The sequence below is a fragment of the Silene latifolia genome, chromosome 10 (assembly GCF_048544455.1).
Source record: "Silene latifolia isolate original U9 population chromosome 10, ASM4854445v1, whole genome shotgun sequence".
Taxonomy (NCBI): Eukaryota; Viridiplantae; Streptophyta; class Magnoliopsida; order Caryophyllales; family Caryophyllaceae; genus Silene; species Silene latifolia.
Window position 1 is genome coordinate 73180064 of NC_133535.1, and position 15586 is coordinate 73195649.

Sequence of the window (15586 nt, forward strand, 5' to 3'; positions counted from 1 at the left end):
GATCAACATGATAATGAGTGAGTAGTCTCTTAGCTAGGGTTAATGGGTGATTAGGGGAAACCAACATGGGGAATGATTCATGCTTAAATTAATATGCTTTCATGTTTTATCTGCTTGCTTGTTTTGATCTCAACTCATGCACATGTTATATTTGATGAAATGCTAAGCCTATGAATCCTTGCATTTACTATCATCTTCTATCTTTTCAATGAGACTTGTAAGACATAACCCAACTCGAGTCTCATTAGACCATGCATGTTGTTGAGTAGGGAAGATTAAGTCGACTTGTAGGTGTTGTACAATCTAATCGATTCGGCTCCGGGACCCAAACTTTCCTAGGATTCTAAGATATAACCCAACTCAATCCATCACAACAATAATTGCTTGCTTATAATTTGAGAACATGTTTGTATGATCATATCCCATGATTCCCCTATGATCCCATGACACCCTAGTGCCTTTAATCAATTGTTTACACCCCCTTTAATTCATCTTGCTTGTTTATTTTCATTGTTATTCTAGTTTAGTAACCTTCTATATCAACCCAATTTGTGACACCCCTTAGACACCGCTAGTTGCAATAGAAATCTCATTTCAACTCCCGTCCCTTGGGATCCGACCTTTACTTGCCTCTTTACTAATTGTAGAGTTGCTTGTTAAGCTATTAATTGTGTTTTGATTCGACCGTGACCAACGACCACATCTTAATTTGTGAACACTTAGCGGGATCGCATCAAAAATGGCGCCGTTGCCGGGGACGGTGTTTGTTTGACTTAGATTTCCTTTTTGTTATTAGTTGTGTCTTTCTTCGCCTTGAGGAAGTAAAACTCCTCAAGGTTTGTTCTAATTGTTTTTGAGTTGTTTGATATTTTGCATGTCTAGAAGGTTACAAGGTGATTTGTTACCTTTTGACCGTGAAATCGAAAGAACCTTGACGAACAATAGGAGACTTGTTAGGAGGAATTTGAGAGGTGTTAGTGAAGTTGTTCAACCCACTAGTGAGTTTGTCAATCCTTTCGCAATAGAAGGAGAAGAAAACCCATTACACAATACCCCACAAAATCCACCTACAATGCCAAAATTCTCGTCACACTCCGTACCCACCGAGGAGAATCTACCAAATGGTACTCCTACACCGCAAAATCTCACCGGAAATTTTATTGCCAAGTCCGCCTTCATCCAACTAGTTGAGAGGAGCCAATTCGGGGGAATGCCTAGTGAGGACCCTCATTCTCATATGGAAACCTTTTGCGACTATTGTGATGCTATCTCTCAAACGGGCGTGACTCAAGACCAAATTAGATGGGTCTTATTTCCTTTTTCCTTAATCGGCACCACAAAGCAATGGTTGAAGGGCCTTGATAAGGCCACCCTTGGAATAGATTCTTGGAAGAAGTTAGCTCTAGCTTTCTACAAAAAATTCTACCCACCGGAAAAGACCAACATGCTAAGAGCTCAAATTACGGGTTTTAAGCAAAGGGATGAAGAGTCTTTGTATGAAGCTTGGGAGCGGTTTAAAGGTATTTGTCGCTCATGTCCTCACCATGGACTTAGCGAATGGTTTTTGGTACAACAATTTTGGAATGGTTTATATGAAGATTCTAGGAACATTCTCAATATGGGATCAAATGGAATGTTCACCGAAGTTGATGACAATCAAACATGGAACAAGATTGAGGAAATGGCGGTCCATAACTCACAATATAGTAGACCTCGCAAGGCTACTAGAGGAGGAAGGCATGAAGTGGACTCCGTTACTCAATTGGGTGCTCAACTTAGTGCTCACATTGACACAATCAACTTGAAGTTTGAACAAGCTATGGCTAGACTTGAGGAAAACTCAAAATCATCGAAGCATCATGTTAATGCCATGACGGCATCCTCATCAATCCCAAGTGGGATATGTGGAATTGTGGAACTTTGGGACATGACCAAAATGAATGTAGGGGAACAAATGAACAAGTGAATGCTTTCCAAGCATAAAAGAGTGGTACCCCTTATTCCAACTTTTACAATGAAAACACCAAATTCCATCCAAATCTCTCATACAAAATCCAAAATGTTCAAAACCCTCAAACAACATACACTCCACCACCCATGAGAAACCAAAATCAAAGACCCTTTTACAATCAAAACCAAGGTTATCAAAATCAAAATCCATACAATCACCAAAATGACCAAGGCTTTGATGTCCAAAAAGCGGTCCTCCAAATGCAAAAGAACCAACAAGAATTTTTCACCCAAATGCAAAAAGATAGCCAAGCAAAGGAAACCACCATCAACAACATTCTAGCTCACACCAAGATGTTGGAAACACAATTGACTCAACTAGCATCTTCAAGCTCACAAAGACAAAAGGGGCAATTACCACCTCAAAGTAATCCCCCTAGACATGAAACGGTTAGTGCCACTCACTTGAGAAGTGGTACAAGGTATGAAGCACCGAAGAAGCAAGTTGAGGATGAAGTTGTGGAAGCTAGTGAAAAGGAAGAAATTGTGCAAAACTCCAAAGATGGAGGATCATCAAAAGAAGAAAGTTCAAAGAAAAATGAAGACAAGGCCAAAGAGAAGGAGCCCATTGTGATTAGACTTCCTTTTCCAAGTCGTCAAGCCAAGCCCAAATTTGATAATCAACTTGGAAAGTTCATGGAAATTGTGAAGAATTTAGAAGTCTCAATTCCTTTCACGGAATTAATCAATCACGTTCCAGCCTATGCAAAGTACATGAAAGATATCCTCACAAAGAAGAAGTCGATCCGGAAACTTGAGACTATCGCCTTTACTAAGGTGAGTAGTGCAATACTTCAAGGGAGTTCACCTCCAAAGTTAAAGGATCCGGGAAGCTTCTCAATACCGTGTACCATTGGCGACACGACGATCAACAAAGCCTTATGTGATCTAGGGGCTAGTGTGAGTGTCATGCCGTACTCGGTGAGTAAAAGGTTGGGGATGGGAGAGCTTAAATGCACCAACATCACACTCAAAATGGCCGATAGATCAACGAAGACACCATTAGGGATATGGGAAGATGTCCCCGTGCGAATTGGGAAGTTTTTCATCCCGGTGGACTTTGTCATTGTTGATATGGAGGAAGATTCCAACATTCCAATCATCCTAGGAAGACCTTTCCTACACACCGCCGGTGCGGTAATTGATGTGAAACATGGAGAGCTCACTCTAGAAGTGGGAGATGAAAGCATAACTTTTAATCTTGACAAAACCATGAGAGCTCCTCGTTTGCATGAGCCATGTTTCATGATTGATCATTATAGCCGAAAAGATGAAAGGAAGAAATCGGAACTCCAATGGAAGAAGAAAGTTGAAGATGCTCCATTCAATGAGCAAGTAAATTGTGACAAGGAGAGCTTGCAAAGCTCATCAAAATCAACCAAGGAAGAAGAAGATGGCCTCATTGGCCAAGAGAAGAAATTGGGAGAGTTGTCTCCATCTAAGCAAGAGATTTTCAATGATCAACTCAATGAAGTTTGTGGTCTTTAGGACGACGAATTTGAAGGGATTTTTAATCCCTACATTGGGCATGCCATCGATCATGATCAACAACAAAGGCCACGGTCTATTGAGGACCTCTACCATGATAATGAACAAGCTTTTGATTACTTCTTCAAGGTGTTGAGCAACATCAACAACACCTTGAACATGCCCCCTTGACATCTCATCAAGAATGAGAGTTTGGTGGAGTCCTTCCTAAACCACCACTTGTAAATATTTCTAACTCCCTAACTTGCATTTCAATTCTTGTATTGCAATTTTTGTCATTTTTGGATTTGTATTTACTTTGATCAAAATAATTGTCATGTAAGAGAGAAGTGAGGGAGGGACTAACAATTTCAATTGATGTGTAGTGCTTTACCTTAGTGTGGGGATGACAATTGCCTAGGCTATCCATGCCTTAGTAGTGCCCCCACAATGAAGAACACAAGACTTGAAGAAAGAATGGAAGAATGATAAAGGAAATGCGCTGTGCACGGGTGGAACTGAATCCGTGTACACAGGGGAAGAATCCGAGCGGATTCCCAAGAATCCGCCCGTCTTATGCAATCCGAGCGTCCTGCAGAAAAGACGCCCGTCCTGAACTGAGCTGAATTTTGAAATTTTCTTGACTGCTAAAGAATCCGAGCGGATTTCTGAAAATCCGCCCGTCTTGAAGAATTCGTCCGTCCAGGGAGAAAGACGTCCGTCTTTGCAGCTGAGGAAAACAAGCAAATTTCTCTGGACAGAAATACGTCCGTCTTTCTGAAAATCCGCCCGTCCCGTGTTCAGCAAATCCGAGCGGATTGTTAAGAATCCGCCCGTCTTTAGGATAGTTTTTGCAAAGATAGAAGAAGCAGAATCCGCACGGATTGGGCCTAATCCGCACGGATTGCCCCTGCAGTTTCGAAATTTTCGGCTTCTTTAAAACCCCTCCCACCTTCATTCATTCATTCATTCATTCATAAACACTACCCACAACATCAAAACCCTCATCCTCTCCATCACAAAAACAAAAACCCTCAACAACATTCACCAAAATCAAATCAAACCATCCTTCAAACAACAAATCAATCACTCCATCTTCAATAAAAATCAAAACCAAGCACAAAATCTTCAACCTTTGAGTCGATTTTTGTTTTCATAAAGGCAAAGCCTTTCACCTTCAAATCGATTTGGGCATACTACAAATTGAAGATTTTTCATTCTTTTCTTGGTTAGTTCATCAATGGCAAGGACTAAGGGAGCAACAAAGGCAACAAAGGCACCAAAGGCTAAGGCACTCTCACAAAGGCAAAAGGCTCTTCAAACAAAGAAAGCTTTGGCTATGGTGGTAGCAACACCAAACTTGGAAGTGCAACAACAACAACAACCTTCTATGGGAGCATCACCTTCTACTCCGGTAATTAATCAACCTTTTGCATTATCCGGAGGTAACTTTTATTTCCGATACCCATAGAAATACCTTTGTCAAGTTTGCTATGAAGTCATTACAATCCACCAAATTCATATGTGAAGATACCTTAGAAAAATTGGGTGTTCTTGAACAAACAAAAGCCTTTTTCAAAGCCATGGGGTTGAAGAAATTGTTTGAAACAAAGGAATTGACATACCCCTCCCTTGTCTTGGAATTTTTAAGTTCTTTGAAAGTCACCAAAGTTGAAGATAGGGAAAATCTCGAGTTTCGTCTAGCTAATGTTAGTAGACGCATTACCTTTAAGGAATTAGGTGAAATTTTGGGTCTTAGTGATGAATCGCGTTATCTTAAGCATTATGGAAAGTATGACCCCGAGCCTCTTTGGGAGGCAATCTCCGGGAAGAAATTTGAGGATTTTCATGCATGTCGTGCCCTTTTGGTCCATCATCCGGGCATAAGAGTATGGCACAAGGTTGTGGGAAATACAATAATTGCTAGGAAAGACACCAATCATTTCACAAGACTTGATTTTATTCTCCTTGAATCGGCTTTGAATATTGGAAGAATTCACACCAAGCCTTACAATTCTTTGAGGCTATTGGTTGATAGATGGCTCAATGTTGATAGTGGGAAGAAGGGCACGACCGTTATTGTCAATGGCGGCCTAGTCACGGTCCTAGCTAAGCACTTTGATCCTAATTTCAATAAGGATAAGAAGTACAAAGCAAAGGAAGGTGACCATCTTATTGATATGTATACCATGATTCACAAGTTCAAGTGGGTTGCCCAAAACCCACTTGACACTAAGTATGGATGGCTAACTAGTGAAGCTAGATCGTTTACCTTGCCCTTGAAGATTTGTCGCCTAAGCGTCCACCGGACCAATTATCTACTTCCCCTTTTCGAAGAAGCCGAGTATATCATTCAACAACAAAAGGGTGATCTTGAAGCTCCCTCCTCTTCCATTGTCATACCACCTTACCCCTTTGAGTATGAAGAGTTCAAACCGGAAGGAATTGAAATTGGGAAAGACTTTGTGACTCTTCTCATGCAAGCAATGCACAAGCAAGCCTATGAAGATCGGAAAAATGCTTATTTGGCTCAATATCCACCCCTCCTACATTTAGCTAGGCAAGGACTCCTTGATCCATCTTGTCCTTTGCCTAGTTGGGCGGATAGAGAAGTCTTATTTCCGGGTGCATCTAGGGACGTTGTGGGAGACAATGAGGTTGTTGGAAATGATGAAGAAGATGATAATATTGAGGAAGATGCAAGTGAAGATGGAGAAAGAAATGGTGAAGATGATGATGAGCAAGATGAGGAAGAAAGTGAAGAAGCAAATGACAAGGAAAGTGGCAATGTGACCACTTCTCATGAGGGAAGTGATGATGGTGATAGCATGATGGAAGAATAGCAAGCCTTGGAAACTCCTACACTCCCATGGTTTGTCTATATCTCTTTGTATTTTATTTCATTTTGATCATTGTTGGAGTAGTCCTAGCCCCATCAAAGGACTCACACCTCGGTACCATTGAGGTGTTCTTATTTTATTGTTCCCATTTGTAAAATCCAAAATGACAAATTAGTTTCATGCATAGCATAGTGTATGCATGAACTATACCCATCCTTGAACATTAGCAATAGTGTCTCACTCGGTTTGGGGAAGTTAATGCATACGCAACGGGAGGTAATCTAAATTATCCTCTCCGTCATAACAAAAACCATGCATCATGTAGTGTAGCTTAGTATAGATTGCATTTAGTATAGAAATCATGCATCATCTTTGCATAATTTCCATCATTTTGGCCATTGAGGACAATGCCCATATTAGTGTGGGGATGGGAATTCTAACATTTAACTCTTATTCAAAAAACTCATAAAAATTGAAAACCCAAAAACAAGTTCATTTCCTTTGTATATATTTGTCTTGTATATATTGTGTTTGTTTTATCCTTGTTCACATTGATTGACTACGCCACATCCGAGACATGAGGATATTGAAGACCGCATGGTATGATCTTTCCAATCCCCTTTTTCCTCTTTATGTTAATGACTATGTGGCTTTATTTTGATTGATGCGGTATAACAATGTGAATTTAGGACTTACATTTAGTTTATATGGCATATTAGTTGGTAGAATCATTTGCATTAGGATATTTATATGTTAGTTGCATCATGGCATGTAGTTGCATGTTAGAAAAATTTTGCGAAACCGTCTACTTGGGAAGCTTGACAAGTGTATATAGGCCCTAGTAGATGCCTTTTGTTCTTAAGACTTTGCTTGTTAGAATACTTGTAAAACACCCTAGGATGTGTCAGCTAGTATCATTTGACCCATGGTTTAAAGCCTAGTCAAGAGTACCTTGTGGTGTGATAACTCCTTGGCTACCGTTTATTCCAAGGTGACCCATGGTTTAAAGCCTAGTCAAGAGTACCATGCATCCAACCATCCATCATCCATGTTCTACCATACATTTTGTCAACAAAAGGGAATGGGCACAAAAACAAATCAATTTGAGTTCAATGAAATGAAAAGTGAAAGAAAGTTTGCAAAAATGCATCAAATGAAAAGAGGAGCAAAAATAGACTCCTAAAGCTTCAAATACAAGGCACCCTCGTTACTAATTGGGGTGACTTTGAAAATGTTCAAAAAGAAATGCAAAAAGTTGTCAAGTATTGAAATGCCAAAAATAAAAAAGAAATGGCAAGAAAGTGTTCTCAAATGTTATATGCCACGAGAAATTGGGGGGAAAAACAAAAACAAAAGCAAACTCCCAAAAGTGAAACTCAAATATCTATTGATACCTTTATCCATCGTATCCATTTTTGTGCATGGTAGAGAGGGGACGACCCTTCTTCTTGTCTAGGCAAGAGGGGGAATTCCGCGATCCTCCAGTGTTTCTAACACCATAGGGAGTCTACTCTTGACAAAAGCATTTAACGATTGAGGACAAAGGTACCCTAGTTTGACACAACTTGGAGGTGATTTATTGGTATCCTTCTAGGCTTAGTGGTTTCAACAAATTGCATCTATGAAGGATTGTGTACCCTTGAATAGCTTCCCTTGTAGATAATTTCCGCCGCTTGATGAGGGAGTGGCTATTCTTTTTGTAGATGCATCCATTATGTGTTTTTGTGTGCTTAATGATTGGATGTGTCGCCATTTTGGCAAGACCCACCTTGCCTTGCAAGAAGGCATCCTACCTCATGGTTGTCTTGTTGTGAGTTGAAGGGGCGGAGTGAGACCCGCTAATTGTCTCATATCGGCTATATTATTAGGATAGGTTAGTTTTGGTCCTAGTCTTTGTCACCTCTTTACTCGGGACGAGCAAAGGTTCTGTTTGGGGATATTTGATGTGACCATAATTGGCGCATATTTAGCCCCCGAATTAGCCTTGTTTCCATGCTTTTTAGTGCTTATTTGGGTCATTTCTTATCTTTAGTTCTTTGTTTTGCATATTTTTTGAGATTTTGATCCCTTGGTAGGAAAGGAGTAAGAATATTGCATTCTCATGGCAAAACGAGACTAAATTGATCGAATTCAATGACCAAGCATCAAGGAGAGACAAGATTAGAAGGCCTTTGTACATATCATAGTAGAAGAGCAATGTTGAGGAAAGATCCTTGAGTCCCCAAGGAAATCCCCAAGGAATTTATGAAGAAAAGGGAAGAAAAGAAGAAGTTACTATCTTTGATGACAATCCGAGCGGATTGTCAACAATCCGCCCGTCCAGCCTCTGCACAATCCGAGCGTCCCACCTCAGAATCCGCTCGGATTCCCCCTCAACAATCCGTCCGGATTCCTCAGAATCCGCTCGGATTCCACCGCCCAAATCCGTCCGTCCCGACCTTATTCCGCCCGGATTTCTTCACAAAGACGGATTGTCTTCTTCAAGCTACGAAAAGAGAAGCCCTTCTCTCAGAAAATACCGGGTCCTCCTTGCTCAACTTAAAAAGTGTAATTACTAGTTTAGCCCTTAGTTAACCCTAGTGCATCCTCCCTAATTTTCACTATAAATACCCCATTAGGCTAATTAGAGGAGCATGTTCTTCTTATCAATAATTAGTGTAGTTAATATCAATCAAATCTCTCTTTAATATTGTAATCAAGTATTAATCAAGTTTTAATCCAAGTTCTAGTTCTTTAATCTCTCTTTTGTTCATCCTTTATTTTGGGTAATTGAAGATTATTTGGGTTATTATTGGGAGATTGACAACCTCTCAATCTAGCATTCAAGTACTTCTATTATTCTTGCTTTATTATTGGAATCATTAGTAGGTATAATCTCTTAATCCCTTTTTAATTATTGTTAATTACTTTCATTTATTCATCATGTTTCATATTGTTGGTATGATTGACAACCTTGCTAGCATGATCAACATGATAATGAGTGAGTAGTCTCTTAGCTAGGGTTAATGGGTGATTAGGGGAAACCAACATGGGGAATGATTCATGCTTAAATTAATATGCTTTCATGTTTTATTCGCTTGCTTGTTTTGATCTCAACTCATGCACATGTTATATTTGATGAAATGCTAAGCCTATGAATCCTTGCATTTACTATCATCTTCTATCTTTTCAATGAGACTTGTAAGACATAACCCAACTCGAGTCTCATTAGACCATGCATGTTGTTGAGTAGGGAAGATTAAGTCGACTTGTAGGTGTTGTACAATCTAATCGATTCGGCTCCGGGACCCAAACTTTCCTAGGATTCTAAGATATAACCCAACTCAATCCATCACAACAATAATTGCTTGCTTATAATTTGAGAACATGTTTGTATGATCATATCCCATGATTCCCCTATGATCCCATGACACCCTAGTGCCTTTAATCAATTGTTTACACCCCCTTTAATTCATCTTGCTTGTTTATTTTCATTGTTATTCTAGTTTAGTAACCTTCTACATCAACCCAATTTGTGACACCCCTTAGACACCGCTAGTTGCAATAGAAATCTCATTTCAACTCCCGTCCCTTGGGATCCGACCTTTACTTGCCTCTTTACTAATTGTAGAGTTGCTTGTTAAGCTATAAATTGTGTTTTGATTCGACCGTGACCAACGACCACATCTTAATTTATGAACACTTAACGGGATCGCATCAACAATGTTCATAGACAACTAAATAGGATTCAAATGATAAAACAATGCAATTTAACATCATTGTTATTTAATTCACCAAGACTCGACCTAAAACAAAGGAAAAACATGTTTTTGGATTTTAAAGTTTTCTAATTTTTATGGGATTTTTGATATAAATGAATACAACAATAAGTAAATCACACAACATAATTAAACTCCTCCCCCAAACCTAAATGTCACAGTGTCCTCATTGTGACGCCTACAGCATAGCAATCACACACAAATTTCCAGCAATCTAAACGACACACTTAAAAAAAGGAATGGGAAAAAAACAAGAGATAATACAATACAAGTAAATACAAGGGAAGAGAATACCGGGTAAGAGCGTAAGAGTTCCCCCAAACCAGCTGCAAAAATAGGGGAGAAATAACCAACCGCGCAATTCCACATCATCAGGCTACAATTCTGACCCAAAACACTTGGGTACTCAATCGAGTCCATCACCACTCGATCGAGTACTCTATTGCCGAGCAAATTCCTGCATTTAAAAAAAGTGCCCATACAAATCAAAATCAATACAACTTAAAGCTCGCAATAGTAAATCAAAAATTAGCGCATGTGCTACACACAACCATAAGTAGCATCAATAAATAGTCCAAGCAAAGAAAATAAGCAATGAATAAAGTTCTGGCTCATCAAACTCAAAGTCTAATGTAAAATAAGAACAAGTAAGTTCATCGGTCTTCAAGTCATCTTCATTTGGAAGGAGATAGGGCACTTCATCCGTCATAGGAGCTTTATCAAAAACTTTGATGGGCTGCTCTCTGAATATTTCTGCTTCCAAAGCATCCAGCTCGGCCTCCAAGTCAACACTCTCATCACAGTTGTAAACCATCTCAGGAAGAGGTTCATCTCCATAAATCATCCTTTCAATGTCATCGACTTCCTTGCTCCATGGATATGACGCAGCAGCAGGGGCGACATATTGATCCCTGTCCAAACATAAAGCAAAGGTATCATGAATAGGTGGATTAACAACATGAAGCATATAACAAGGAGATACTGAAAGGGGACGCTTTAAAGAATTATAAAGAACAAATTTAATAGTGTCATCCCCAACTCTTAGTGTCAAACTGCCATCCCAAACATCTATGAGTGCTCCTGCAGTGTGAAGGAATGGTCTACCTAGAAAAATAGAGACTTGAGAGTCCTCAGCCATATCCATAACGATTAAGTCAACTAGAATGAAATACTTCCTTACTCTAACTGCCGCATCCTCTAAGACACCCATAGGCTTCTTTAAAGATTTATCAGCCATTTGCAAGGTCATATTAGTGACACGTAGTTGACCCATATTTAACTTTTTGCAAATTGAATACGACATAACACTAACACTAGCCCCTAAATCGCAAAGAGCTTTATTAATAGCTATACTACCATTATGACAAGGAATAGAAAAACTCCCTGGATCTTTTAGCTTTCGTGGTAAGTTAGATTGTAATGCGGGCACGTACTCCTGAGTGAATGCCACTATCTCAACTTCATCAAAAGACCGCTTCTTTGATAAGATCTCTTTCAAAAACTTGGCATACGCCGGCACTTGAGTGACCAATTCAGTAAAAGGCACACTTACCTGAAGATTCTTCACTACCTCCATAAACCTCCCAAACTGTTGTTCAAGCTTAGACTTTTGCAATCGTTGAGGAAAAGAAAGTTGAATTTTAATTGGCTCGGCTTCTTTTGCTTTAGAAGTAGCTTTGGAAACATTATCGTCAGTTATAGGGTGTACTCGATCGAGTCCAATGGTCACTCGATCGAGGATCCTATTTCCTTCCAAAGTTGTAGCTGAAACACGCGAAAATTTGTCAACTGGAGGGGGGGGGGGGGGGTGCCTCGATCGAGCCCGTAATGTACTCGATTGAGCACGGTTGTTCCTCTATCAATCTCGTGCTTACTCGATCGAGGAACCAAGCTGTTCTCATTTTTTCGCTTTTCTATTTATCTTTTTTTTTATTCTTGCTTAATTCTTTCTCATCATCACTCAACTCGAGATTACCCAATCCCTTAGGGTGCATATAAGGAACCTCGTCTTCAACAATGTGCACATCCGGACTTTGATTAATAAAAACCGCTCCTTAAAGAAATATCATTAACTTGTTCATGTGCTTGTTTACCTTGAGGAGGAAGATTGCCGGACTGTTTTGAAGAATTATGAACCGCCATCTGAGCAACTTGAGTACCCAACATCTTGTTATGAGCCATTAGTTCGGAAATCTGAGCCGTTTGCTTTTGTTGAATCATCAAACTTTGTTGCAAAATAGCTTTCATCTCTGTCATCTCATTACTTGGAGCTTGAGAAGGAGGTTGCATCTGCTGAAAACCTCCTTGATTTTACTGAACAAAATTTCCTTGTGGTTGATTACCACGATTTGGAGGAATAATGTAAGCATTCTGTGGTGGGGCTTGAGCAAATAAATTCTGACACCTTTCAGGGAAGAATTTAGAATACGGATTACCTTGCTTGAAAGACTAGAAAGCATGGACTTGTTCAATGGTACTCATACACTTGGCCCAGTGTGGCCATCTATCCCACATCTCTCATAGGAAACTTCTTGATTAATCATTACATGGACCGTTTCTTGCTTATTACCCAAAGACTGAGGTGTCTTTAATTCAGCAATTTGAGCCGTTAAGGCCAACAACTGTGCTGCAATAACATTATCTGAACCACTTCCTCTCTTGCTACCTCTGGGGTTACCATACTCAGCAGTGTGAGTAGCTAGCTGATCAATCAACTTCCAAGCATTATCGTCATTAGTATTATCCTGGAATCTTCAATTGGCAGCGGAATCAAGCAAAGCTCTATGATCGTCATACAACCCGTTGCAAAACTGGTTGCAAAGAAACCAAATATGGAAGCTATGATGAGGGACGGATCAAACTAACCTTTTGAAACGAACCCAGGCTTCATTAAAATCTTCGGTGGGACCTTATTTAAAACTCGTAATCTGGCTTCTAAGGGCATTAGTCTTCTGAGGTGGAAAATACCTCTTGTAGAATGCAAGAGCTAGTAAAGTCCAGTTAGTGATTGCATCGGTCTCCATATCCAAGTCACGTAGCCATTCTGCTGCATCATTTCTCAGAGAGAAAGGAAAAAGAGTCTGTTTGACTTGATCTTGAGTCACCGCAGCTGTCAAAGGAATAAAACAACAATATGTGACAAATTTCTCCATGTGCTTGCCGGGGTCATCTCCAGCTTTTCCTCTAAATAGATTTCTCTCTACTAGGCTTATATAACATGGTTTGATCTCAAAAGTCCCTTTAGCAGTGGTAGGGAGCTTAAAGCCTTTTGTAATGGAATCAATAGTGGGTTCGGAATGACTTACCAAGGTCGGCATCTTTAATGTTGCAGGAGTAACGGGTGCAGAAATAAGTGTGTCCTCTTCAAAGGATGAATCTTCTGCGAAAGTGAACCGCTCGTAGTCAAGTGTACTCACGTCTTCCACCTGACTTACTTCTCTTTGAAATTTTCATCTATAACGAAAAGTCTTCTCTGCCTCGGGATAAAAAGTTACAACTCCAACCTCTCAGACCTGGGCATACACGAAAACAACAAGAAAATATCAAACTGTCTCAAGGAACTGATGCTCCCTATGACAAAAGAGAAAAATAAACAAAAACAAACAGAAAAATTGTTGCCTCCCCGGCAACGGCGCCGAATTTGATAATGTTATTTTCAGTCGTTTGGCCTTAATCAAAATAAATCCTAGCTTAGTACTAACAAAATAGCTAGTGGTAAGTCAGGTATTGAATCTACAGGGAGGCGGTAGTAATCTATTTGCTAATGTCTAAGTTCATCTTAATGTAACAATTTTATGGGGTTTTGATTGGTTTGCTAAAAACTAATTGTGATGTAGATAAAGACAAATTCAAATATATTAAAAGAATCTAGGGATCGGCTTCACTAGGTAGTCATCCAAGGGTGAGATTTAATTCATTGATTGAGCAATTTATATTGTTGAAAGTCATATGATCGGTCGATTCTAATATGTCTTTTTAGATCTAAGCTTAACATACGATCGCTATTATTAAGTCAGTCTAATTCAATTATCGTGGCCTTTACTAGTCTTAACCCCTTCGGTGAAAATCCTAGTTTGCAAGACTAATTAACCAATTATGATCGTAATTAACTAACTAGATGTAAGACGATAATTGAACAACAATCAAAAGCAATTTAACAATAAATTCATTAATATCCCTTTTCTAACAACCTAGATCCCCTTTCACCCTAGATTAAGAAATTAGCTATGCATACTAATAATGACAACAACAATAATAATTATAGAAGACATAATTAACAACATAAAAGATGAATAACGAATATTGAATGATATAGAACTTGAATTACTAATAACTAAAGAAGGATTAGAGAATACCGTAATTAAAAAGTATTTAGATCTGGAAACAATAATGATAGAACTAAACTAAGAGTTTTTAAGAGAGTTCTAGGGTAAAATAATTCGTAGCTAGGTAAATAAAGCGTCCAAATAACTTATGGTACGAATTAGGTATTTATAATAAAACATAACCGACTTAAGGAAATTGCGGAAAATTATGGAGACTATAGGTTCCTCGATCGAGCCTAGGAGCACTCGATCGAGTACACTACATCCTCGATCGAGCCTAGGTGGGATTGATCGAGTATCCATCTGTTTCAGCTCTTTTCTTCGTGTTGTCTTCTTAACTTCTCTTCCTTCATTCTTATGGATTCTAGTGCCATGCTTCGTGTGTTCCTTGATGCCCACTCCGCGATGCCTATTTCGTTCCTTTGCTCCTCAAATGCATCATTCCTGCATTAAACGTCAAATAGCGGAAGTAACAATATTCTAGCATAAAAGGCATGTAATTAATATAAACTAGCACCAAAACCGTACCAAAAGTAATTAAGGGGAGGCATAAATATAATATGCATATAATTATGACTCATCAAACTCCCCCAAACCATTTCTTTGCTTGTCCTCAGACAAAGCACCACACATTACAAAAGGCAATCATTCCAATGGCAAACAAATAACTCAGTGCTAATATTGATGCACATACAAATCCCAAGCTATCAATATCTGTAAAAAAGCAATGACCAAAGTGTACCAATAAAACAAATTCAAAGGTATGGGAAATAGAAAACGTAGCTCAAGTCTCATGTCACCATACTATAGACAAATGCCAAATACCTTTCGATCTTGCAAGACAAATTAGTCGGATTCTTGCGAATTCACTCATGCACTCATAAGTATGGCTGATTTATATGGGAAGATAGAAAGAAGTAGAAACACTCACTCAACTTATGAAACATGCATGCAATCTAATGTGATAGATACTTCCCCAACTAGTATGCATCCAATATGTAGAAAAAGTTACATGTATCAAGGAAAATAAGGGTGGCAAATGGATTAAAGAGATAGAAATGGTTTGTGCCCAAGCACGCTATGGATATGTAGAGCTAAGAAGGTAGTCACAGCGCTAAACCAAAACCAAAACCAAATCTATAATAACAAATGAACCCAACTTAGAGAAATAATCTCAACTTTACAA

General features: G+C 39.1%; 2 non-coding genes across 2 annotated transcripts; one reads left to right on the forward strand and one right to left on the reverse strand.

Annotated features, from left to right (window-relative positions):
• Window positions 1–1444: 1444 nt before the first annotated feature.
• LOC141610127 (small nucleolar RNA R71) lies at window positions 1445–1551 on the reverse strand. The gene has a single exon (XR_012528023.1). It is a non-coding gene; the product is annotated as a small nucleolar RNA R71 (small nucleolar RNA).
• An 11359-nt stretch (window positions 1552–12910) lies between these two features.
• LOC141609788 (small nucleolar RNA R71) lies at window positions 12911–13017 on the forward strand. Its single transcript, XR_012527698.1, has one exon. It is a non-coding gene; the product is annotated as a small nucleolar RNA R71 (small nucleolar RNA).
• Window positions 13018–15586: the final 2569 nt, after the last annotated feature.